At 38.3% G+C, this 25,941-nt stretch overlaps 2 protein-coding genes across 6 annotated transcripts in view; one reads left to right on the top strand and one right to left on the bottom strand.

Annotated features, from left to right (window-relative positions):
* The window catches only part of LOC129246875 (uncharacterized), a 316,754-nt gene that overhangs the window by 38,116 nt on the left and 252,697 nt on the right, over nucleotides 1-25,941 (top strand). For both annotated transcript variants that reach the window (XM_054885578.1, XM_054885580.1), the window contains exon 2: nucleotides 9,045-9,108. The gene's annotated coding sequence lies outside the window, so the exon portion shown is untranslated. The remainder of the gene's footprint in view (nucleotides 1-9,044; nucleotides 9,109-25,941) is intronic.
* LOC129246873 (protein eyes shut) overlaps nucleotides 1-25,941 on the bottom strand; it is a 306,316-nt gene that overhangs the window by 40,293 nt on the left and 240,082 nt on the right. The window lies entirely within an intron of this gene.

Below are 25,941 nucleotides of genomic sequence, written 5' to 3'. Positions count from 1 at the left end.
ACTGTGGCAGACATGACCAGCAAAATGCAGCATAAAATACATTTTTATTTTTAACGATTTCGTTTTTCATTTCCCTTTGCTTGTCGCTGCTTGTATAACAAAGATTTATGCATTGTATGTATGTATGTAGTATTTATTGTAGTAGTACTACTACTTTTTGTTGGTTACGAGTGTGTTGCTGCCATGGCTACACGTGCGCCTGCTGCTGCCTCCGTAGCTTTTACAATGTCCTTGAACAAGAATTTATTGGCGGCCATCGAAGGTAAGCTTATGTGCTTTTGCTGGGCGGGGGGCGGATAACAAGTTCGTAGGGAAAGGTAGTTCAGGTGGTACAGGTGGAGCAGGGGCGGCAGGAAATTGCCTTTTTCTGAGTGCATAGCATAGCAAGTTGCGAAAATTCCATATGTTATAAATAAACTTTACACAAAAACATGCAAACTCATATTGCTGGTGCTCGTTTACCTCTTTGAGTATCGAAATAGCAAATAGTTGAAATACTCTGCTCTGAGGCTAACATACATGTACACATACACAAACTTTCAGAATTTGCGTTTGATAACCGGCAAGTGAACATTGAAATGTTGTATATCAAAAGGCGCCCAGGGCATTTGCGCAGTGAACCAAATGTGTAAATTTTTAGCGATTCACTGACGAATGGAATATTTTATGCATACAAAAATAAGGGCAATTTAAGCAAATTATTGTATAGCAGCTGCGACTACTAAATTAAGTAATGAAGTTATAGGTCGACCTGGGAAAGAAATAGCCAATATATCCTGGGTCAATAATTCTCAGAAATATCAAAGTTGACGTCATGCATTTTTTTTAAGTAAAAAAATCTTCAATAATATGACATATTGTGTGTATATAGTGTTATTTGAGGGGCAAAGATTTTCAAAAGTCTTGAAAATTTAGTCAGTTACATGTAGGTTGTAGATTTTTAGGTAGACAATTTTTTAAAGTACAATATTTCCTTGATATTTGAATGATTTAATGTCATATTTGCAAGGTTGTTAGAGGACTCATGACCTTTTAAATAAAAATCAGCAGTTTTGAAATTTTCTATAAATTCTACCAAAAAAACTAAAACAAAAAAATGCTGGAATTTGTTTTCCACATATTTCGTCTTCAGTCACGTTTACGAAACGTGAAATTCCGAATTTATTATAATTTTCAGCGTTTAATAAAATATTTGTGTGATCTGCAACTTCAGATAACACGAAACATTTGGTCCTACAAGAAAGGTGCGTGATATAGCTCATGCTAATGAATAGCTAATAAGCTTTGGATGTAAGTTGTGAAGATTCTGTCATATAAACATTAAATAAATAATGAAATTAAAAAAAAAAAAAATAAATCATCCCACAAAATTTAAAGACTTGCATTTTGCAGAAACTTGAAAATGTAAAAATTTCTTATTTCTCTTACATTTCACTAAAGATTTATCAATTAAAGAATTAGAGATTTAAATTGGAACACCTCATGCCAAGTTGAATATTTCTGAGAAATTTCTACCCTCATAGATGTTTTGAAAACGGACATCGCATAGTTTTTTCAAACCCTGATTGGAGAAGTTTTGGTGCTTCAAATGATCAAAAGGCTTCTCTACTTGAATTACTTTAAATTTGGTATGAAAAATTCGCCAGAATATGAACTGAGAGATCTCCAACTCTTATATACGAATATGAAATGGATTGGTTCTGATTTAATTTGATTTGATTTAATTCAGTTAAATTTTTACTTCAGTTTATAAGTAGAAGAATTATTTATAACTATGACAATGAAACAATTCTCAGTAAGTAAATAAATACAAATTCTATTTATTTTGCAATTTAATATAATATTACATTTTAGATTAGGCTAGACTGCTTTGAGGTTTGTACTTCGACCAAAAAACCCTCTACTCATCGCAGTGCCTCACTCAGACCCAGTGCCTTTATTAAACTCGAAATACAACTGGGTTGGATTGAGGTTAGGCCTAGTGGTTAGGATCCTAGATTGTGTTCTACAATTTAATCTATTTTAATTTAAAATAATTGCTTTTAATTTAATTAGATTTAATGTAATTTAATTTTACTTTATTATACTTTATCGTTAGAACATAATCACTCAATTTTCTGTATTACAACTCAACTACAAAACTACTGAGTTACTTTACAAATATTTTATCTAAGTATACCGATTGTATACTGCCATTGGAAAATACTACATTTTTCACACAATTAAATTTGCTTAAACGAAGCCGTAGCCGAATGGGTTGGTGCGTGACTACCATTCCGAATTCACAGAGAGAACGTCGGTTCGAATCTCGGTGAAATACCAAAAATTAAGAAAAACATTTTTCTAATAGCGGCCGTCCCTCGGCAGGCAAATGGCAAACCTCCGAGTGTATTTCTGCCATGAAAAAGCTCCTCACAAAAATATTTGCCATTTGGAGTCGGCTTGAAATTGTAGGTCCCTCCATTTGTGGAACAACATCAAGATGCAAAGGGTGGTTAAGTTTCAAGGGCCGGTGTTGATTTTGAATAAAATACATTTTTTTAAGAAATTGTTGTCATTTCTCTTTACTATGATAATATTGGTATAGATCAATTATGTACGAAACAAAATATCGGCCAAATGGCCACCGCGGCCTCGGCGGCACACCTCCAGGCGATAGTCCAAATTTACGATGACGCTGAGGCCTAATTGAGGTTCTATGCCGTTAATGTGCCGAATTATCTCATCCTTTAGCTCTTGAATTGTTGCTGGCTTATTGACGTACACCTTTTCTTTCAAATAACCCCAAAGAAAGAAGTCCAACGGTGTCAAATCACATGATCTTGGCGGCCAATTGACATCGCCGCGACCTGAGATTATTCGGCCATCAAATTTTTCGCGCAAAAGAGCCATTGTTTCGTCAGCTCCGTGACAAGTGGCACCGTCCTGTTGAAACCACATATCGTCCACATCCATATCTTTCAATTCGGGCCATAAAAAATTCGTTATCATCTCACGATAGCGAGCACTATTCACAGTAACTGCCTGACCGGCCTCATTTTGGAAAAAATACACCCCAGTGATGCCGCCGGCCCATAAACCGCAACCTTGTTGTGGGTACATTGGTTTTTCGGCAATCACTCTTGGATTATCATTCGCCTAAATGCGGCAATTCTGCTTATTGACTAGTCCACTGAGGTGAAAATGTGCCTCATCAGTGCGCGATCTGCATTTTGATTTGAACGCCCGTTTTCATAATAAGCCTGAATAACTTTAACGCGTTGCTCGATTGTGTATCTTCCAAAGGTTCAAATTGAGTGAGTTTGAAATTGAAAAATGTTAAATGGAATGCAGAAAAAAACTTGACGTTTAGGTGTGGTTCACATTCAATATCGGCCCTTGAAATTTAACCACCCTTTATATATTTAAATACGATTTAATAGGACTATGAATAAGTTCGTGCGGTTTTACAACAGATGGCGTAACTTGATTATTATTCCATCGATCCACATTTCCAAACATTCATTGGAGAGCTACTGTCGTAAGGCACAAACGTCAGTATAAGTTTTTTATTTGAAGCGTAAACAACAATATTTTTACCACACTTGAAAATGTCGAATTTCGTGCCAAATAATGTGTTTTTGCGGGGAATTCTTTAATATGAAGAAAAAAGCAGCCGAAAGTCATCGTATCTTGGTGGAAGTTTATGGTGAGCATGCTCTAGCTGAGCGAACGTGCCAGAAGTGGTTTGCACGCTTTAAAAGTGGTGATTTTGGCTTGGAAGACGAAGAACGCGAGGGTGCGCCGCCAAAGTTCATGGATACCGAATTGGAGGAATTGCTCGATCAAGATCCGGCTCAAACGCAAGAAGAGGTTGCAAAAACTTTGGGAGTTGATCAATCAACCATTTCCAAACGTTTAAAAGCCATGGGAATGATCCGAAAGGTAGGCCATTGGGTGCCGTATGAATTGAAGCCAAGAGACGTTGAACGCCGTTTTATGGCATGCGAACAACTGCTTCAACGGCACAAAAGAAAGGGTTTTTTGCATCGAATTGTGACTGGCGATGAAAAGTGGGTCCATTACGACAATCCAAAACGTCGGGCAACGTATGGATACCCTGGCCATGCTTCAACATCGACGTCGGCGCAGAATATTCATGGCCTGAAGGTTATGCTGTGTATCTGGTGGGACCAGCTGGGTGTTGTGTATTATGAGCTACTGAAACCGAATGAAACGATTACGGGGGATGTCTACCGACGACAATTGATGCGTTTGAGCCGAGCACTGCGAGAAAAACGGCCGCAATACGCCGATAGACACGACAAAGGTATTTTGCAACATGACAATGCTCGGCCACATGTTGCACAAGTGGTCAAAACATACTTAGAAACGCTCAAATGGGATGTCCTACCCCACCCGCCGTATAGTCCAGACCTCGCGCCATCCGATTACTATCTCTTCCGATCGATGCAACATGGCCTGGCTGACCAGCACTTCCGTAATTACGATGAAGTCAAAAAATGGATCGATTCGTGGATTGCGGCAAAACCGACCGAATTTTTCACAAAGGGAATCCGTGAATTGCCAGAAAGATGGGAAAAAGTAGTAGTAAGCGATGGACAATACTTTGAATATTAAATTTGTAACCATTTTACGTCAATAAAGTTTCAAATTTCGAAAAAAAACGCACGAACTTATTCATAGTCCTATTAATTTTATGTAATTTTACTTTATTTTATTTACTTAATTTAATTTCGTTTCATTTTATTTTATTTTATTCTATTTTTGCTTTTATTTAACTCTAACTCTTAACTATTAAATCTATTTTGTTTTGATAGTAAAACTGTTTACTTGGTTGCCGTTTATGGGTTACCGTTTTCAGCACTAAAGTCTCATATATTCGCACTTCAACCCCACACAATCAGTGGATTATGACTCAGCATGTCAGCAGTACTCAAGTGAAGTACTCAACTGAGGGTGCCCGAAAAATCCAGCTTCCAATGATAGAAAGAATTCGAAACGTTTCATATGTCATAATTTCCTGCTCCTGCTTTCTCAGAAAGATTTTTGCCCCATCGCCTTAAAATGCGCACATATACATTAACATAGGTGCTGCTATGCACCCCCTAGCTGGACGATTCAGGAGTTCCGGGAGTTCCTAGATCATATTGTAGAGACTGCGAGAGGTCGTCACCCGGTCGTCATAGCCGGCGACTTTAACGCATGGGCAGTGGAATGGGGCAGTAGGAGAACGAACGCCAGAGGCGCGGCTTTATTGGAGGCGTTCGCTCCGCTAGATTTGGTCATAGCCAACGATGGAAGAACAGCCACCTTTCAAAGAGATAGTAAGGAGTCCATAATAGACATCACTTTTACTAGTGGCTCCTTGGCTAGATGCGTCAAATGGAAGGTCAGCGAGCATTATACCCACAGCGACCATCAAGCCCTAATTATAGACATCCCGGAAGGAAAAGAAGACAACAAGTATATCTCTGCTAGTAATTCTCTGCACCAAGCATGGAGGCTGACAACTCTGGATAAACCTCTATTCAACCTTGTATTAAACGAGGTCATAGAGCGCGTACAAGAAGAGAATTCAGCAGCAAGGGCAGCAAATAGGCTTGTGCAAGACATTATAGTAGCCTGCGAAGCATCGATGGCCCGGAAAGTAAAAGGCTGTCATCGGAAGCAAGTATACTGGTGGAATGACACAATCAAAGAACTAAGGGCGAAATGCTTCAGAGAGAGAAGGATCTGCCAAAGACTACGGAATACTGCGGAGCATCAAATTAGGCTGGCAAATTTTAAAAATTTTCGAAAGCAGCTAAAAAATGAGATCCGGCGAAGTAAAGCAGCCTCATTTAATCAGCTATGCAACGAGGCAGACAAAAACATATGGGGTAATGCATACAGAGTAGTAATGTCTAAAATTGTTAAAGCGCCGCAAGTAAAATGCCCTAACCTGCTAAATAATATAGTTCGGACCCTGTTTCCTCACCGCAAAACAGATCCAATGTCATACATTTCATCATCTATAAATGACATTGATGATATAACACCTGAAGAAGTTGTACAAGCAGCAAAAATGATTGGAGATCGCAAAGCTCCCGGCCCGGATGGTATTCCGAACATGGCATTAAAAACAGCCATCCTGGAAAATCCCCAGACATTTGCTAGGGTGATGCAATTGTGTCTCGAGCAAGGCGTGTTCCCGAATGTCTGGAAGAGGCAAAGACTAGTGCTGCTCCCGAAGCCAGGGAAGCCACCAGGTATACCAGGATCCTACCGTCCTCTATGCCTCCTTGACACGATGGGCAAGCTTTTAGAGCGGCTTATTAGCAACAGAATACAGCCGTACACTGAATGCGAGGCGGGACTATCCCCGTACCAGTATGGTTTCCGAAAGCGAAGGTCTACTACAGCGGCAATACAAAAGGTGGTCACGATTGCTACAGACGCGATCGCAGGCAAACGATGGAGAGGCGGTGATAAGCAATACTGCGCAGTAGTGACTTTAGATGTGAAAAACGCCTTCAACTCAGCAGACTGGGGGCACCTTCTGAAGGCACTTAAAAAGCTATCTGTCCCGGCATACATATATAATATTGTCAGAAACTATCTGAGCGACCGAGTTTTAGAATACGACACAGAAGGTGGAATAAAAAAGTATAAGATTACAGCAGGTGTGCCACAGGGCTCAGTGCTAGGCCCCACGCTTTGGAATATTATGTATGATGAAGTGTTCCGACTCCCATTTCCAACAGATGTACACATCGTTGGCTTTGCGGATGACATAGCTCTCGTAATTGTAGCTAAACTGGTGAGCGATATCGAAGTCAAAGGAAACACTGCAATTGCTACCGTAACAAACTGGCTGGATAGCGTAGGTTTATCCATTGCAGCGGAGAAAACGGAAGCGGTCCTCATCAGTACCCGCAAGAAACCAGAGATAGCCTCTTTCAGCATAGGCACACATACATTTAAATCGTCTCGTCAGCTCAAATATTTGGGTGTTATAATTGACGACCGGCTCAGTTTTGGCCCTCATGCGGAATATGTAACCCACAAAGCATCAAGAATGTTCAGTGCGCTCTCTAGAATGCTCCCGAATGTGGGTGGGCCGAGAAGCAGCAAACGCAGGCTATTATCTAGCGTCATCACATGCACCCTGCTATATGCAGCACCAGTATGGGCAAAATCCCTGAAGGTAAAAGCATATAGAAGACCGTACGAAGCCATTTACAGACTTTGCGCACTGAGGGTGATAAGCGCATATAAAACCACGTCTGACGAAGCGGCAATGGTGATCGCAGGCATGATTCCGATAGATATATTGGCGGAAGAAAGAGCGAGAGTGTTCGTGCAGAAAGAACAGGACCACAGTAACATATCCGCGATCATAAAAAGAGAGAAGGCTACATCCATGCTGAAATGGCAGGAGCGTTGGGAAAACGCGACAAAGGGAAGGTGGACTTATACACTAATCCCAAAAATCGAAAAATGGCTAAATAGAAGCTATGGTGAGCCTAATTTCCAGCTAACGCAATTTTTGACAGGCCATGGTTGCTACCAGAAGTATCTACATCGCCTTAGGATACGTGATTCGCCTTTATGTCGAATATGCCATGAAGAGGAAGATGCAAGACATGTATTTTTTGTATGCCCGCGATTTGTGAATATCAGAGAGGATTTAGATTCACTATCAGATGATCCGATAGTACCAGAAAACATAGTGGACATCATGATGTCTTCAAAGTATGCGTGGGATAAGATCTCGGCCGCAATTAGCCAAATAATCTATGCATTGAAGCTCGCAGACATATCTGAGGTCAGCGGCAGATAAACAGACGATACTTGACAAAGAAACGAACTCTTAAGTCGTCGTGTGACAAGTATGGTGGGAGGGGGTGGACAGGCCCAACTGAGGTGGTTTGCTTCGGTAACAAACAAAACTGGGGGAGGATTAAAGTACATGCAACTTTTTGACGGACTGCATGTGAAGTGTAACTGACGTAGAGCCTAGAGTTCAACCGCCTTCCCGACGAATTACTTAACGGTTGTACCGGGAGGGGATCGGTACATGGACGGTAGGAGGTTTAGTTTGGGTTAAAGTCCTACACTGACGGGGTACAGGCTTTCGATGCTTCCTCCTCGTAAAAAAAAAAAAAAAAAAAAAAAAAAAAGGTATGTAGGTGTGGATTGCTTATTCATAATAACTCGCCTTTGGGGTCATGTTTGACCAACACCGCTGTTTATTGCTGTTGTTACTGTGTTTTTGTTTAACTTTACCGCTCGTATTTTAGAGTAAACCCATGCCGCCTTCGCGTACGTGAGAGTTTTGCCTTATTGCCACACAAGTGAATTTTATTGGCAGCACAACATGGCACCTAAGAGGTGCTACAACAAACACAAAGCGACCAAAGCACCGGCAGGAATAAGCAACCCAATTGCCATAGTGAACTTCACTCACTTACGAGTGCATGCGTGTGTGTGTGTGTGTTTTGCCAGCGGTGTGTAGATGGGTCGCACACACCTTTAAATAAATAAAAATCTCTTTCACTTTCAATTTTTTCTACTTTCAGCTGTAGTTCGTTTTCGAGCATTGCCACACTTTTATTTGCTTTCATTTTCATTTTGATTCTTTGGTTTACTTATTTATTGCTTTTATTTTGGAAATTTTATTTGCCACGCTACTTTGTATGCCATTTTGTTTTTATTGTTATAGCTTTTATTCTGACATTTTTATGTGACATTCGAGGGTGCAGTGAGCGCCAGGGAGTTGCTGCAGCAGTGATTGCGGAATATTTATTTATGTTTTTTGCTCTTACTTCTGTTATTCGTATTCTATGGTACCCATCGCTAGTGAAGTTCAAAATCTGGACGCGTCTTGCAGGGTAGAAAAAGCAAAAACATGAAGAAAAAATGAGAAATTACCCCCATCAGTACCTCATATGAGAAATAGTAGCCATATTTCTATTTTATATTTCTCTACTTTATTTTATTTTACTATTTTTTATTAGTGCTCAGTTTATTTATTGTAGTTATTTTTTATATATTTCCAGTTGCCCGAAATTTCAGTAACAAATTGGGTCACCGATTGTTGGTTGCAGTTTATTCAAGGCACAGGTGAGTTGTAGCCAAATCATTGGAAAACTTTTCAACTCTTATACTTTCTCGTATATGTACTTGTTTGTATACAAATAAACATGCCCGTGTATTGGTTGGTCCTTAATCCGGCTAACTTTGTACGTTTGCGTATGTATGTGTGTGTGAGTCATGTCCTCAGCTTTGTGTTTTTACTGTTCTATTGTTCAATGAGTTGGAAAAGCGAGCAATGCTGGCCAAAAGTTTTTATTGATGAATTTCTCCATTGCCATTGACAATTGCTAAATTTTGTGTGGGGAATTTGTCAGTTTTTTCAATCCATTAGATTGCATTGAATTTTCACATTAAGAAGATTAGTTTTAAAAGTCAATTGGGAAGGAAATAGGAATGTAATTTTTTCAAGATTTTGTTGAGCTAAATAATTCTCAATTTCATTGGCTCTTTGTAAGCAAATTGGAAACTTTTTTGTTTGGCAGTTGAGAGTAAAAACACATTTTTCATAAACTTTTGAGGAACGCTGTTGCAGTGACTGTCATTGACTGAGCCGTTCTTCTCACGAACTCCTTGTTTTGCTAATAAAGTGGTGAATTCGATAGGTGTCAATATTTTTGTTGTTGTGTTTTTCGATGGATGAGGTAGAGTTCAAAATGCCTTCGCACTTACAGCAGCCGTCGTCAACTAAGTTGAGTGGTGTGGCCACTAAAACAATATCTTCTCCAATTTTGGGGAGCCTCCCTTTCCGGAATTGCTTTCTGCATTACTTCGGCGTCAATTATGTTTGCCATTAGTTTGCTTAGCATTCCCGTGACCTCATCTGTTTACGCGTGCCGTATAGGGGCGCAGAACGTAAGCCTACAATCAAGTTGAATGCTTAGATATTTCGTGATTTTTTAACCACTAGGGACATGTCGCAATTGCGCTGTTAGCTCTGCCTTTTCCAAAATAGATAAAGAAGCAAAACGAATGGGTCTGGTGGTGAACGAAGACAAAACAAATAACCTCTTGTTAGTAGGAAATACAGTTATGATTTCGAGGTTATAAAATACTTCATCTATTTAGGAACCAGAATTAACACCGATAATGTCAGCCTGGAAATCCAACGGAGAATCTCTCTTGCCAACAAGCGGAACTTTGGACAAAGTAGTGAAGTCCTCTCTCGACGAACAAAATTAACACTCTACAAGACTCTCATCATGCCCGTCCTAACGTATGGCGCAGAAGCTTTGACGATGGTAATATCCGATGAGGCATCCCTTGGAGTGTTTGAGAGACAGATTCTGCGCAGAAATTTTGGAGCTGTCGACGGCGAATATCACAGGCGATGGAACAATGAGCTGTATGAGCTTTACGACGACATAGACATAGCGCAGCGAATAAAGATCCAGCGGCTACATTGGCTGAGGCATATCGTGCAAAAGGAAACAAATGCTACGGCTCTGAAAGTATTCGATGCGGTACCAGCTGGTGGTAGCAGAGGAAGAGGAAGGCCTCCTCAGTGTGAGAAAGATCAGGTAGAGAAGGACTTGGCTTCACTTGGTGTGTCCAGATGGCGCCGGTAAGCACGAGAAAGAAACGACAGCCGCGCTTTGTTAAACTCGGCTAAAATCTTTTAAGCGTGTATTGCGCCAATTGAGAAGAAGAGGGCATGTGTAATTAATTATTTGTAATAAAATTTGTTAACTTCCTTTGGTAAATTAGGTCATTGAGACTTTTATTTATGTATATATTATTTGAATTTTGCGTCTGGATGTTGTTCCACAAATAAGGGGGCTTACAGTTTTAAGCCGGTTTCGAACGGCAGATGTATTTAAAGAAAAGCTTTTTCATGGCAGAAATACACTTGTAGGTTTGTCAATGCCTGCCGAAGAGCGACCGCTATTAGAAAAAAACTTTTTTTTTATCGTTTTGGTATTTCATGCACGAGATTCAAACCTATATTACTAAGTCAAAACTTTGAATTTGACTCTCTTAGCACCGTCCCTTCGAATTGATAAATCCACGGCCGTGTACATATTTTCCTCAGAGGTTGATCCTCACATATTTAGCTTATTATTTAAAAACCTCGCCATATATTCCAAACCATCTTCCGGTAGCGAATCAGTTTGCTAAATTTAGTTTGCACTTCAAGACTGGTTTGGTTGAGAATTAAGGTACTCATCTGCCTCCACCACTAAAATGTAGCCCATGCAGAGAAACAATTGAAGGTGCGCATAGGAAATTTCTTTACTAGAGCATGCTGCAAATTCATGCCTGAGTTCATGGCTTAGAGCAAAGCTATCCTTTTTCCCTATACGTAAATTCTGGCTTAGAGCAAAGCTATCCTTTTTCCCTATACGTAAATTCTGGCTTATACTGCTCTATAATTTTCGGTGTTTGTCCTGAACGCCAATTTTTATTCACTGATGTACTTAAGTTGTATTTTTATGGTCTGCTTTATACAAGTTTTACTTATTTCAAGAACTTTCATGATCTTTTCTTCAGAGATATAATAGGTTGTCTTACTTAGTCTTGCAAGCCCTTTGCTCGGTGCACGAATTTCGCAACGTCTGAGATACAGGACAAAAACACAATACCAAAATGCAAGCAAAAAGGATTTGCAGTATCCGCAAAGTATGCAACATCAAAACCATGTACATACAAATATTTTCATGCTGTAAATTGTGGCTTAACAAATGCAACCCTCTGCCAGTCGTTTGTTGTTATTGTTTTATTGTATATTTGCGGCGTGCAATGCGAGCACATTTGGTGGAGGATTTCATGCTGTTGTGCAATTCTGCTAGACAAATAGAGTCCCCCTAATATGCACAATGGCTCAAGCTGATGTTAGAGATTGGCCAATTAGGCCAACTTTTATGCCAACAACTTGCGGAGAAATCTTTGTTTTTGTTCATGCAGCTGCACAAAATATTCGCCATTTATTTTTATGAATACTGCTGCAGTAACAGTCCTTGACTGGACATGAAACTGGGTTGTTTCGTTAGCGTAAGACTGACTGTTTTCTTCTCCCAAAATTTCCTACTTGATGTGGTCAAATGCTTTAAAATTTTTTAATGCTACTAAAATTTTTGTAAGAACACAAACAATTTTTTATAGGACAAGCTGAGCAAAGTATTAAAATATTCCGATGGTGTGTAGGAGATTAATTATTGAGAGAGTAATTCCGTGTTCCCTAAATTGCATTCCTCCAAGGATGACAGATTTTACGGTTCGGACACCCGAAGCAAAATTGTGAGAGTAACTTCGATTGTCACGTCATCAGCGACTCGGCAGTGGAATTCTGCCTGCTCAATTCACACGTATTCCTACACTCATCCCATCAGTCTTCGTTCGAACAGCAACGAGGTAAAATGAGCGTTGGCTGCGTATATTTTTTCGTATATTACTAGCACAATTTCAGTTTTTGTGACTTCTGTGGTAAATAAATCGCTGTCATAACCCCGGTTACGTTAACAAACCAGCTGATTTCTTCAAAATCGCCGAGAGCCGGCTGACGATCTGATGTTGGCCACTCCTTCTGAATACTTTTCGTCGTGAAAATCCTCTGAGATAAATACTCGTTCAAAAAAATTTAAGGAAAAAAGAGGTTGTCTGTAAAGTGGAATCTGGATTTGATCAAGTTACATTTACACAAACGTGAAAAATTACGAAACATTTATCAAATTCATGAAAGATGTGTTCAATTTCGATTGTGCATGAGACGTTAATAAGTCAACAACACTAAGAGGCACCATCATCGATTTGCCTTTTTCAAGACACTTTACACTCGAAACACTCCCTTTCATTTTCTACTTTTTCTATCATCGTCCTATTCTCAACAGAGAAATGGTTCATTACCATGCACACAGGAAGAAGGCATATGCAAATACAAATATGTGAATTTATATACAAATGCGCATATACATACATATATATGCTCACTCAAGTAGGAGAGAGCCAGATGTCGAACGTTGCCGAACGCGGGGCCGATTGTGCCTCTTTGTCGTTCGTTCCGCGCTCTCGCTTGCAGTTCAAGCAAGGTAACGACGCATGAGCAAGATAACGCCGCATGAGCAAGGTAACGCCGCACTTTTTGGTGCATGCAGCCGGCTAAATCGAATTATAAGAAGTTATCACGTCAATAAAAGCTTTGACATCCTAAATTTAATATGTTTAGCATCAACCTCGGTGGTCTTAAAATTTTGCGCTAGACTGCGGATTTGATCCTAGATATAATTATGCACGGATATATAAATTAAATAAATCTTTTAGTGTGATATTTTTACACACATTTGAAGGAAGCATATGCCTGCTTTTTATAGAAAAATTTTATTAATTTCAAAAGTTATTGTCGTATGTGGCAGGCTACGATTCCGACGACCCACTTGCGTCAGCTACTACTTTGTCGAAAATTTAACAAAATGTGGCTTTCATAGAGCCACACATGAAACTAATTGTGACATTAAAAAAAATATTTATAATTAAAATCAAAAAAGTACCTGTGGCACTTACTTAACTACTGGTTTACTAAAATACTCGCATACTCCTATGCTATACAACCAACCTAGAAGTGCTTGTAATGCAAAATGTCAAAGGGCTGGCGAGATAAACTATTGTGGAGCTACGTTAATGTGAGTAAATAGGTATGCTTTGGGGTTGTCAATCCCAAAGGGGAGGAACTCCGGGATCCCGATCATTTTTAAATGCGAAAATACCGGGCCTAGAAAATTCAAATTCCGGGGTTGGTTAGTATAATTTTTTTTCATCAGACGCATTTAGTAAAATTTTCATTCCAAAAATCCTTTTTTCAGGAAAGAAAAGTTGTATTCCAACAATGCTTGCGTTTTAAACTTTTGAAACACCTTTTCATATAACAGCTGAGTTTGTACTTGGTGAGGAATTGAGTTTTTAAAGTGTGAAAAATAGCTGCCAGCACTTGCAGCAGTTAGCCTGAAGGATATATTTCTTACAGCTTTTTCTAGCAGGGTTAATAGAAAGTCACTATATGCCAACCGTTTTGATTAAGGAAATTAATATTTTTGGTGGTGGTTATAGAAGTGATGGAAGACCTGTAGAAAGCGCTTCAATTTCATCAAAAATTCAGCCAACAAGTGTTGAGACAGAAAGTTGTTTCTCATCTGCTGGATTTGTGTGCAATAAATTTAGATCATGTTTTGAAAATAGCACATATAGCATATATAGTCAGGGTCTAAACAAGGCGTACACCACATATTGATAAGTTTTGACTTGAGTTTGTAAAATTTGTAAAAATTCGATAAATTGTTATCAACATCTCCAACATTTTACTCAGAATTTTTAAAAAAATTTCATGTGTGCAGTTTTATGAATCAATAAAGTCCATGCTTCAAGTAGCTCAAAAATCACACTGATTTTTGAGAATTTTTTTTGGACGCGGTGTCGTGCATTTTCTCAATTTGACGCTTGCTCTACATTTTTTTATATAAAAGAAAGCATCCAACGTCCAGCGTCACGGAAAACCAATTCGATCTCAATGAGTAATTCAAAACAATTTTATAAAAGCCATACCAAAAATTGTATTATAAAATACTGAAGGCTTAGGTTTGTAGAATTTTAAGTCTAGTTTTCTTGTTAATAAATTAAATTAAATGGTAGTTCACTCGGAAGTGAATTACAGAACCTACACGAGACTGACTATACGAGTATATGCACGTGTCACAATTTTTCACAATAAACTTTAATAAAATCGTAAGCTTTTTAAATTCGAGACAGGCCTGAGATTTCGAGATTTAAAAATAAGAAAATTTCGGGATCAGTAAATCTCGAAAATTTGGATCACTGGGTACCTTTGTACTATTATGTGAGAGCACAATTAAATTGAATTTAATGCAGAATAAGATCCCGAAAATCTCGGGATCAATAAAGTCCCGAAAATTTGCATCCCTAATATTTATGATAATTGAAAATAATAACACAAAAAATGTATATGAAATAATATTATTTTTTACTCATAAATAACAAAAATACATGTATAAGTATATATATGTAAATACATATATACATATTAGGCCGGGTCGATGTGTGGGGAGGCAAAAATATCGCCCATTGCTCTGTGAAAATCATATTCTAGGGATCAAAATAAGAAACTTTGCTGAAGGAACCATACCTCTAAAACGAATTCTGATGTCCCCCAATTTGGGTCGAACTTTTTAGTTTCTTTTCTCATGTAAAGGCCAAAAATGGTGATATTTTGAAATGATTGTATGGGGAACCCCCCAGGGGAGTTCCAGGGGGTGTGCCACTGGCATGGGTGGATCGGCCGTCCAAAGTTAGTGGGGGTCGGTCATACATTTGGACTCGATTGGAGCACTCTAAATGGGTCAAAGTGGGATTTTTCGTTCGACCCAAATTGGGGGATATCAGAAATCGTTTTAGAGGTATGGTTCCTTCGGAAAAGTTTCTTATTTTGATCCCTAGAATACGATTTTCACAGAGCAATGAGCGATTTTTAAATCGACCCGCCCTAATACATATACATATAATATTATAAATGCATAAATGTGTGAGTGTAGCCTGCAAATGGTAATAATATTCTTATATTAATAATATTTTTATCAATACTTCTTTCACTGCTTTCGGCTACAAATGTTATATCTCCCTATGAGCCTTATTTGTGCGACTGTGTTTATGATTCCAAAAATACATAGAGACGTACATATAATATATAAAAGTACATGCCCACTTACATAGCCCTAACATGAGCCGTGCCTTTTAATTGCTCACAAAACTCACAATCCCTCAGTACTTTCATATCAATTTCAACAAATTTTCCGTTTAGGTGAGCATTTTCCATTGGAATTGCATGAAATTGCCTTGTACATTAATGTAGATGTAGGTGCACATGTGTGTGTGTGTGCGTGTTTTTATGATTTTATTGATTTAACCACACACAGAAGCCACTTTCGCTTTAGCCAACTGCCAAGTGGTGGTCAAGTGCAATCAGCTTGCTATGTACATAGTTTGTTGGCCTTGACCACAAGGATCAAAGGCGAAAGACGCAAGCCGAAATGTGCCATATGGAGTAACATGGAGAGCAGAAATAGTAGAAAAAGGTAGTAGGTATAATTGGAAATTAGGCGAAAAATGGAGACTTAAGAGTGCACAAGTGCACATAAGTGCGTAAAAAGAGTAGTGTAGTTTAATGTTAGATTTATGAGCTCTAATTATTTGTGGGTGAGCTCACCCTCTATTCCGCGAAAAACCGAAACAAATATACACAACTATTGTATATTTTTTGATAAATTCTTTTTATTAATCAATCCATTCCGTTGCAAAGTTATAAAAGCAGCACATATTAACAAATTTCGGCTACTTTTTTACTAATTCTTTATTAATTTTTTAAATTCAATTATTTTTTTATAGAATTCAAGTTTGAAACTTTGACCCAGATTTATAAAAAATCAACAAATTTTCATAAAAATTTCAAAGTTTTTAACCAGAATTAAAATAAATTCTGGCAGATAGTTTTGTAACCCACTTAATTGTAATATAATAAAGCGCCAGTTTGAAGCTGGTGAAAAATGCTGTTAATTTTTGATAATTTTTTTCCTGACGGTGTTGTGCATTTTCTTCATATAACCAATGCACGACATTTTTTTTATCATTCTGCAAAATATTATAAATTCGGCTTCTGCTTCGATTCTTGATATTTGATGCGGTGCTAAGTTTATTTTTTTTTTTTTAATTCCAAATTCTGTGAAAACGATTAAAACGTTTAGAAACATCTTGGAGAGCAATATTCAGTGTCTCCCTCTGGAATCTGTTTTTAGTGAGTATCGGTTTTATCTATTATTGTTTACAGTTTCGCGTTCTCAAATATTCTTGGTTTCACAGAGCCCTTCTTTATAATGTTGAAGTCACCGCTTTTGGACCATTGAAACCAATTTTCGTTCATAGTTTTCGATGCCTCCTCAAGTAAGCGACATGATTCAGTAGCAATTATTGCTTTTCAAAAAGTGTTGGTAATAATGAAATAGTGCTTGCCGAAAATGGCGCTTATTTGCATAAATATGGGAAAAATTGAACCGTGGTGAAAATAATTCAACAATAATTCAATTGGCCACACCGTCAACGGGTTCTCAGTTTCTTTCAAAGAATCATGACCGGGGTCATGACAGCGGTTTATCACATTCCACTAGTGGTACATTGGGGCCTGTTCCATTGGACGGCTTGTACCATTGGTGGTACATACGCAATTGTCTCATTGGACGGTTTTCTGAGAATGCTAGTAGCGGTTTTCTGAGCAAAAAGGAGAGGAATAGTTTACATCCAACGCAGGTATAGTCGGCAGCTCTCACTGAGCGATATGCAATTATGGTTACAACAGCGCCGTCCGATGACAGAATCTTAGAGTTACAGAGCCGCCGTCAGATGCCGAGAACAACAAGTTCGGTCGCCGGCGGTATCATGTTATTTATGAAAACAGTGATATATGAAAGTCAACGCAGTCCCACTCATGCTGCTCCGTTGCCGTCTGAACGGTGACTGATTAAACGAGCATGTGAATACATAGTGAAGAGATTTCAAAGGTAAGCTCTGATTCGACATAATCAGCTGATGGACTGGCGTCACTTGGGGTGTGTTTATAATAAAACTGAGATTGTGTTGGTGATGTACGAAAAAAATCAACCAATGACACTTAGATGCCAGTTGAGCAGTGAATGATGATAAGTGAGTGAATACATTTGAAATGATTGTACAGAAGTGACGTCACAGCCAAATTTCCTCTCACAATTGTTTTTTCACCATAGCTAAGGAGCATCCTTGATGTGAGTATGTTTAAAATGCGCGGGTAGAATTCTGTCACCTATTGCCTGGTGGCGTGTCAGTCGAACTTGCTCGTAAATTTATTTTCCTGATAGCAAATTGGCCAAACATGGTAATCTATCACCCTTGGCAATGAAATAATTTGCAACTTTTAATCGATTATCAATTTTCTGGAGAATTGGGATTAAGGAAACCTAAAGATTCAGTCAAAATGTGTTCCACAGCTCTCTGAGGGCTCTCTGATTTCACTCCAATGACATTCAAAGACAGTTCCTTATTATTTATTTATAGAAATCACGCACATCTTCTATGTTTTCTAGCGAGTGATAGTACACATCTGCTCTTTCACCGTCAATAAGCCTTTCTCTATGGCCCTATGTTTCGCACTGGAACTCTAGGGATTTATGATGAAGTCTTTCTCTTTGCATTTGAAATTGCTTGGGTATGGCATAAACTGCCATCACCCCCCTTTCCTTTTTGAAGCCATTGGTGTGTTTCGTTAAAATATTCACCAACAGAAAAATCAATCTCAGTTCTTTATTTGACACTGATTTTCCGATGACAGTAAAAAAAATTTGTTGGCAAAAATTGGTAATAATTGGATTTCGCTCGTTTCTGATATTTTTGTCACTTCACTAAAAATCTCCTTCTTTTTGCGACCTATTTCAGCTAAATCCACTTCAAATATCTCGTCGTCACTCGAATCACTCAACGAATTTGTTTGTTTAGCTATTGCTGGGACCCAAGGGTCTATGCCCACTTTGATTTTTGATATTGTTCGACTTTTAGCAAAATCTAGTGTTATAAGTGCGTTTTACAACTATAGCCTATGAATTTATTGACAAGTCCCTGAAATATAGATCATTCCACTACAAAAACTATATAAATCCAAGCTTAAGAATTTTTTCTCTAATTTTCACTGAAACTTCAAACTTAAATAAACTTCAAACTACATAAACCATAAAAAATTCAACAAATTTTCATCAGCATTTCAAAGTTTTTAATCAGAATTTTTAGGAACATTTCAAGCATTCGTTACACCATAACCATCTCCTACGCTTTGAGTGAAAGATACTGAGGAGAATTTTTAGTCCAGTAAAGGAAGGGATATATTGAATAAGACATAACAACGAAATCGAGCAACTGATAACGGGTCAAAATATTATGCGCGTTGCTAAGGCGCAGAGGTTACGAGGGTTTGGGCATCTACTCGGAATGGACGACAACAGGATAACGAAAAAGAATTTCAACTCTTATGTGATGGGCAGTAGAAAACGCTGGAGGTCATCCGCGGAAGGATTGATGATATCCAAGAAGGTATACTATGCATAAATGCTAGAAGGAGCAATGCAATGAACCGCGACTTAAGGAGAGATATTGTAAAGGAAGCACTGGCTCGCCACAACCTCTAATTTCCATGATGATGATGAATTATATTTTTATCAATATGAAAATGCACTTGCGTTTTTCCTTTTGTTTAATTAATTTTCAAGTTGCTTTAGCAGCACAGAGCAGCTACTGGTTTGACACTCGATCAGATTTTGTTAGCAAAAATTCTTCGAAGCTGCATCATGCAAGTTCTGACAAATAGATAACCCATTTACTTTCAAATTTATTCTCTTATTTACCAGAGAATCGCGTATGGCAACAGCTGCTGGATAAAATCCGGCAATTTGTGGCAAGAACTGGTAACTTCCAGCGAGTTTGGAAATGAAACTAATGTTTACATCCAACGTCGTACGTTTTTCATATTGTGGCATTGCTGGAATAGTACATAAAATTCAAAAAAATTCCTAGAGGCATCATAAATTATTTTCATTCATAAAAAAAAATTGTTTGTTCTGGAATAGAGGGTGTATATGTGTTTACGTAGCCTTACTACTAACTGTATTTTTTATGTACTTCTAGTAATGTACATTTCGTGCTAAATGGGTTGACTGGCGTTTAAGCAAAGGCGAGTATAATCTTATCTGGAATGAACTGTTCATGCCCACATGCAGTCATATTTACTTTCATATATGTATGCCGATAAATACCTATACATATGTATACTATATACATGCCAAGTAAGGAAGGCATTCAGGATATTTTTATTTCTTCTATTTGGAAAAAGTGCTGATCTCATTACATTTTATGTGTTGTACAGTGTTAAAAACGAGCATATACTGTATATTATATTGTATTATATTTTATTAATAACTAAAATTCTCATTATCGAAAATATTTGAATTTTCAAGTACAGGCTGGTAACTATGAGCAGTTACTAAAAATATTTAAATGAGATTCAAAGGCATTAAGACGTAATCGACTTTTAAAGGAGTGCACATTGGTTAGACCTTCAATATGACCCTCTCTTGAGTTCAGTTTTTTAATATTGGATCAAGCAATCTATCGAAGCTCAGTATCAGAGTTTCATAAAACGCGATTAATGTCAAAAGAGACTCGGATATTAGAATTTTTGTTTTATATGAACGGTATATTATGAAAGGTATATTAGTTTTTAGAATAATTTGCAGAATAATTTCCATATTGTTTTTTTTTCTTTTTAATGATATGAAATGGGAAATACTTGTTGAAAAATCGTAAGTTCAAAACTCTATCGAACAGTGATTTTTTATCGTTATTGCTGGGGTTAAATTGTATGGATAATTTTTATTAATTGACGGCGACTTTAACTAAAAGCCGGAAAAAAGCAGAATAAACACTTAAAAGCATAAGAGGACAAGTAACAAGTAAACAGCAAATATTTTTTTAAAATCGAATATTTCGAAAAGAGTTAAATTTTATACCTACATCATGCCGCATAATCAAATTAATCAGAAATTACCTAAATAATAACATATTTAAGTATGTAGGACTCAGGTAACCCAGTACAAAAACCTGTTTAAAACCATGGTAAAGGGCTTAGACACCGCAGAGAGAATACTGAGGCTTGTGGATAACGCACTACCGCTACTACGGTACTCAGTAAATGAGACAAAATCAGGTTTTATGCTGATGTGATTGTAGAGGAATGTTAAAATGTTTTGTTTACAAATAATTTTCTTTCATTTCTTTTATCATTATTCTACTTTTCTACATTAACCTAACCCTACTTTTTATTTTTGTCTAGAAATTTTCGCTATTTCGTAACTCTTCTTAGTTCTCTCCTAAATATACATTTACTTCAGGGCAAAGTTACCCTCTTCTTGAATTTCTATTTACGTATTCTTGTAATAACCAATAATTGGGTCTTGAGGGGTTTAATCACTGTATATCGCTAATAATTTTTTTTGGTGCATTAAAAACCCGTTCACTATCTGAGGTAATACCTTCATTGGCCCTTGAGGGCGTAGAGAGGCTAAATACTCTGGCTGCAAATAATACAACTGAGCTTCTCTGGGTCACAGGTCGTGGAGGTATAAAGAAACGACGAGACAGATAAGTTGGCAAGAGGAGCTGGAACAAAAGGGGGGATCACATGCCATTAAAAAAGAACACAGAAACAAATGAAGACTACTGAGAGAATTTTAGTGGAAATAAAACAATATGAAATACGGAAGGATGTAAGAGAAACTATTGAAAACATTTCTTGACCTCACTAAGCGCAATTTATGAACATTTACAGATGTTTTTGTTTTGGTTCACTGCATATTGAGAAACCGTCTAAATATACTTGGCTTAACGTCGAATGGCTTATATTCATTCTACGAGGCTTCTACACATACGTATTTATGGTGGTATCAAGAAAGCGAGACAAGTATTTAGACTTATCAAGCTTGCAGTACGAGGGGTGCCTTTTATATTTCGGGATTAGAGAACAAAAACAAATTTTAATCATCGAAAATCACTTTATTGCTTTTCAAAATATTCTCCATGAAGATCTATACACTTTTGCATGCGTTTGAACCAATTGTCGAAGCACTTTTGCCACTCTGAATGAGGTACCTCCAAAACGTGCATTCTGAATGCCGCAACCGCTTCTTCAGGTGTCGAAAACGTTGACCTCTCAGTTTGTTTTTCACGTACGGGAATAAAAAGAAGTCATTCGGTGCCAAGTCAGGACTATACGGCGGATGACCCATTAATTCGATGTTTTGGGTACTCAAAAATGTAGTTGTTTGAGCCGATGTGTGAGAGCTCGCATTGTCCTGGTGAAGAGTGATCCGTCTTTGGCGATTGGTTTTCCTAATTTCTTGGAAGACAACTGGCAAACAAATGGTTGTGTACCACTCAGAATTTACTGTTCTGCGTTGTTCTAGTGGTACGGTTGCGACATGTCCAGTTTTTACGAAAAAACAGGCGACCATTTGCTTGGAAGTGCTTCGTGCGCGAACAACTTTTGTTGCATTTGGCTCATCTTGAAACACCCATACAGTCGACTGCTGTTTACTTTCGGGCTCATACGCGTAAATCCATGATTCATCACCTGTCACGATGTCATAAACGTGTTTCGAAGCCCCGCGATCGTATTTTTTGAGCATTTCCTTCGACCAATCGACACGAGCCTTTTTTTGAGCGATTGGTCATCACGATAGGTCACATGACGATCTTGCAATATCAGTTCGCGCACAGCATCAATGGTTTTCGGAACAACAACTGATTTTGGACGACCTTCACGAAATTCGTCTTGGAGTGAACTACGACCACGATTGAATTCACCATACCATCGATAAACACTGGTCCTTGATGGAGCTTCATCGCCAAAAAATGAATTAAGTTCATCCATGCAATGTTGCTGAGTTAATCCACGTCGAAAGTTGTAAAATTAATCGCACGAAAATGTTCACGATTTAATTCCATTTTTGGACCGAGATGAATCTTTTAAGTTACTGTAAACAACACAAATAGCGCTGGTATTTCAAAACGTTCTGAGTACGTAAAAGCCAAAAAATGTCAAACTTTGCGATACAGCTGTCAGTTGCCAGATTGCAACACCAGGGTTGCCAAATCCTGCCAAATAAAAGGCATCCCTCGTAAAAGTGGCTGTGTTCGTTACACGAGAAGACCAGTTTAACCTTTTCTAAGCAGTTTAGATCTAAATAAGGTATTTTAAAAATTGAAGTGCACTAAAGTAACGTAATTATGAAACATTTAACAACATCCTACATATGACCCCTGTTAATACAAGGTGAAGTCCAAAATAAACATAAAAATATTTCTGATGGCGCCATCTTTTTAATGTCCAACGCTCTAAGGAAGTTAAAACCCTAGCTTACTGCCAGTGAAAGCTTGGTGATATTCGGCTCAGTGGAAGCGAAGTTATTGCGTCTTAAGTGTCAATATGTTTGTGTCATCACTGCAAAAATGAGTTTCGAGCGAAGAGCTAATATAATATAAAATATGGTTTTAATTCGTATTCGCCTGATATGTTAATATGTTATTCGAATAAGTAAACCCGTAAACGAGCTCAACCCGAAATTCAGGCCACACTCTCTCAATACTCGGTTAACACACTCGTTGTAAACTAAACAGCTAAAATTATACCCACGAAGTGAAAATGGCGTTCCATGGACGTATAGACTCCAGAGTAGTCGCCTAAAAATTATTTCAATGAATCTGCTCTAGACGCACCGCCAAAAATCTCTGCGAAAGCACGGCGTGAAGCTTTGGTGTCTCTCGGGTCATAGTAGTGTTTCGGAAAGATAACGAAGAGGATTTGGGACAGAACTTGGTGAATCGAGTCTTTTCGTAAAAGCCTTTTTAAATTATCTACTTGCAGAAGTGGTGTAGGCTAGAGTAGCTGCTAAGAGTAGGTGGACTAATCCAGATACGTGCAGAGTATCGCGGTCATCATGGTGATGAATGAGTAACACGTAACTTACTGAGACACTCAAAGTAGAACTTACGGAAATGTTATTCGAGTTTTGAGTTAATGGCCATTGAGGAGCCTGATTCGGATACACCTATAAAGACTTCTTTGGAAGCTGCAGGAATAAGGAAGAGCTAATCCATTCCGCAGTTTCCGTACGATTGCCTCCGTACGAATGGAAGCCTACATTTAATATTTATGAGGCACCACTTCTTCTCTCATTTGTACAGTTTACGCACAGTTTCGCTGGAGGGAATGGTTGATTTCGCCAAAAGATTGACAGGTGAGGATAGAACACCTTTCCTGGGTACCGCAATGGGGCATCCCCAGGTAAGCAAATAAAGCAAAGGGTAGAAGTTTGACTGATTGTGTAAGTCAAATATCTGGAAAAAATTTGTTCGCACATCTTGATTTCAAAAAACATTTATTAATTTTTTCGCAATTTATTTAGTTTTTTCATACCCGCGCGCATTTGTGCCCAAGGGTATTGTAATTTTAAGTTTATGTTATTCTGCACAGAAAATAATTTAAGTGTAAGTTTTCGTGCACTTCACTCTTGGTCCCCATCGGAGTCTGAAATATATCATCTCGCTTGGTTTCGACATGGAATCTCTCCATTATATTCAACACCGAATGTGCAGTTACGTAAAAGGGATCATAAGCGTTTGAAGTGTATTACTCGAGTAGACTATTTGAACATTTCGGCCCAAGGCTCTCTTGACCATTTGGCTGCTTAATGCCACTTACTCATCGATAATAATGGTAGATGGCATTTTAAGGGCATCAAGCCCGGGGCGATACAAGCAAATGCGTACATACTCGTATATATGTATGTATGTAAATCCATTGACGGTATATATGTATGTATGTATGTGTGCATATAACGATGCACATGTTTATGTACACAAGTGTGTTTTTATAGCTTGCTAACTGCTCGAGGGGGGCGTTGCAGCCTTCAAGAAAAAAGCGACAAAACAATACATTTATTGCCCTCCAGAGACTATTTCCCCAACACCGCAAATAGAGAAATAAGTAGTTAAGCAAGCATGAAAAAGAAAACAAGAAAGTACTTATTTTGCCAAAAGAAACCCAGAAACCCAAAAGGCAAATAGCAGGGCTCACGTAAAATGTTAACCGCAAATAAATAAACTTATACGAGACAAAGAATAAACACCCCTAAAGGCTAAAACAGTAGTAAAGACGGTCACAGTTTGCTACCGGGGTTTGTATGTAAATACAAGTAGATGAGCATGGCAATGGAAGCGGAAGAGCATTCTCATGAAATTACCGCTTTTAGCCTTAATGAGCTTTCACGCCAAAACGATGTCCTTCGGCAACGATTTGTGTCTAACCACCCCACTCTCCACTAGTGCTTATCGCCTTCGCTCTTAGTACCAATTACTCAATCGAACCGCTGGCAATCAACCCACCTCTTCTCTATGCTCTACACTCTATTCCTTCTGGCTACCTCTTTAACACCCATCGCCGTCGTGTGTACGCAATTACGATAATTATAGTGCGATAACAATTGTTGTCGCAGTCGTCCTCGATGCTTTCGCTTTCGCCTTTGCCAACGTTACAGTCATTGTTTTTGTTGCTTTTATTGTTATTGTTCTCCGGAACAATTGTAGGATCTCCGAGTATTTGCATTGATTTGTCTGTTGAGTGGTCGTTGCCTGTTTAGTTAGTTGGTATGGTTTGATTTGCGCCTTGCTGTGGTTTTGTTCTGGTCTGTGACTGCCTACCTTTGCAGGTACATGCCTATCCATGTGTGTGCGTGTGTGTGTGTGAGCTCGTTGCCAGGCTGTTTGCGTTGTTTGGTTGCTAAGTGGAGTCGCGGTTGATCAGTTCAATTGCTTGAAGGTAAGCCTAGTCTTACTTGGAATGCTTCATTGCATAGCTGGTAAGTTCGACATCGTGATTCGGGATTGTTGTGGGTATTAATGGATTTTAATTAGATATGCAAGAGGACTTAATATAATATGCGCACGATGGCAGTCGTATTCTTTTTATGTTTTAGGCGACAGAGGTGGCCGCTAAAGGCGCACATTCGCAGTTCGAATTGGGCGCGGAGTATGACGCTTCGTGGTTTCTTCAGCTGCTTTCTTATATAAAATTTAATGCCACGTTGCGTGCAATTCGGTCCGGGTTTACATGAATCATTAGGCAGATTCTTGGCCAAGAAGATAGAGAAGTTTGAAGAATAATTAATTGCATAATAAACCCATTTCTTCATATTTTCCCTACCCATATTACTTGCCATTCCTTTCAAGTATAATAGG

This window comes from Anastrepha obliqua, chromosome 5 (assembly GCF_027943255.1).
Source record: "Anastrepha obliqua isolate idAnaObli1 chromosome 5, idAnaObli1_1.0, whole genome shotgun sequence".
NCBI classification, from domain to species: domain Eukaryota; kingdom Metazoa; phylum Arthropoda; class Insecta; order Diptera; family Tephritidae; genus Anastrepha; species Anastrepha obliqua.
Note: the sequence above shows the minus strand (reverse complement) of the source record. Positions and strands in the feature narration are given on the sequence as shown.